General features: G+C 48.0%; 1 protein-coding gene across 1 annotated transcript in view; it reads right to left on the bottom strand.

Moving 5' to 3' along the window:
• The window catches only part of LOC103460068 (leucine-rich repeat and fibronectin type III domain-containing protein 1-like protein), an 86,621-nt gene that overhangs the window by 1,479 nt on the left and 83,528 nt on the right, over positions 1 to 1,614 (bottom strand). Inside the window, exon 11 of the mRNA XM_017303057.1 lies at positions 96 to 123. The gene's annotated coding sequence lies outside the window, so the exon portion shown is untranslated. The remainder of the gene's footprint in view (positions 1 to 95; positions 124 to 1,614) is intronic.

Raw genomic sequence — 1,614 nt, 5'->3', positions numbered from 1 at the left:
GGTGTGTGTGTGTTCAGGAGTGTGTGTGTCCAGGTGTGTGTGTCCAGGTGTGTGTGTCCAGGTGTGTGTGTGTCTCCAGGTGTGTGTGTTCTCACCTCTTCCTCGTCTGAGTGTGAAAAAAATCTGAAAAACAGAAGAAAGAATAAAAGTAGAGTTCCTGATTGATCGATCATGTCCTGACCAGTTCAGGTCAAAGGTCATCATGTTCAGTCATCAGAGCTGCACTGTAAACTGTATCGTTGAGTTAAATTGAAAAAGTTGTTTTTAATTCCAACATTTTGACTTTAACTGAATAAATTTAGTGAATTTAATTTATTTCATGAATCACTGAAAGACTTGAGGCTCTTTAGTCCTTCCTGATTTCAAAATAAAAGCCTGCTTCAGGTCAGGGGTCACCAGAGGACAAGACCTCACGATTTCTGATGGGAAATCTGACTGAGTGCAACGTTCATTTACCAACGAGTGCTGCTGAGGCCATGAGGCGGATGGGGTCAGAGGTCACCTGTCTGTCTGAACACAGAGGTCTAGAACACAGGAAGTGGATGAATCAACTGTCCTCTTCCTCCTGAACTCTGGCTGCGTCTGTCCGTCCGTCTCTCTCCTCATCTTCATCCACAGAGGAGATTAAATGGCTTTAATTTTAGTTGCAGCTTTTCTGAGGAAGCCATAGATGAGAGGCACCGGCCTTGGATTAGACCGTTTTCTGTATGCAGGAGCCAGATGCAAAGCAAACAAGACCGTTTCTCTGTGCCACGGCTCCAGCAGGGGGCGCTGCGTGATTAATGTGAGCTTCGTACAGAACTGAAGCAGCAGCCGACAAACGAACACCAGAGATGGCGCAATCTAACGGTCCGCAAGCTAACGGTCCGCAAGCTAACCGTCCGCAAGCTAACCGTCCGCAAGCTAACCGTCCGTAAGCTAACCGTCCGTAAGCTAACCGTCCGTAAGCTAACCGTCCGTAAGCTAACCGTCCGTAAGCTAACCGTCCGTAAGCTAGCCTGAGCCTGGTGTTCACCTGAATGTTTCATCTGAGCTGAACTGATTCAGTATAAAGAACTGTTCTGGACCTGAACTGTTCAGAAGCGGTCAGACTTCCCGCCCCTGGATTCTCTCCACACAGGCTGAGTCAGACTTTATAAGCGCAGAGAGAGAGTCTACATGCTGCAACATGACATCACTATATATATTATTATTATTATTATTATTAGAACCAATCCTGGAACACTTTGGTGATGACAAACATCCGGCTGAGCTCTACGCTCCAACTCCCATGATGCACTGCCCCCATCTCCGCCCTGCAGTAAGTATGCAGTGTTTATACTGCCCCCACATGGTGGCACCATGCGCTGCATCTCAGCATCACCATCAGGAACAGAACCGGTTCTGTCTGAAGATCCGATCCGATGATCCAACAGGAAAACAGACGACAGCAAGTTACAACCAGAACCAACCATCTGGTGTTGGACTGGACCCACACTGATCTGGTTCTGATCCGGTTCTGGGTCTTTTCCTCTCTGTGGAAGAGTTTTAACTGCTGACATTGAGGTTCTGCTGCTTCTCTCCCATGCAGTGGGACCAGGAGCGTCACCAGGAATCTTGGGCCCCTGACATCAG

The sequence above is a fragment of the Poecilia reticulata genome, unplaced genomic scaffold (genome assembly GCF_000633615.1).
Source record: "Poecilia reticulata strain Guanapo unplaced genomic scaffold, Guppy_female_1.0+MT scaffold_159, whole genome shotgun sequence".
Classification (NCBI taxonomy): Eukaryota; Metazoa; Chordata; class Actinopteri; order Cyprinodontiformes; family Poeciliidae; genus Poecilia; species Poecilia reticulata.
This window is presented reverse-complemented; position numbering and strand designations above follow the sequence as displayed.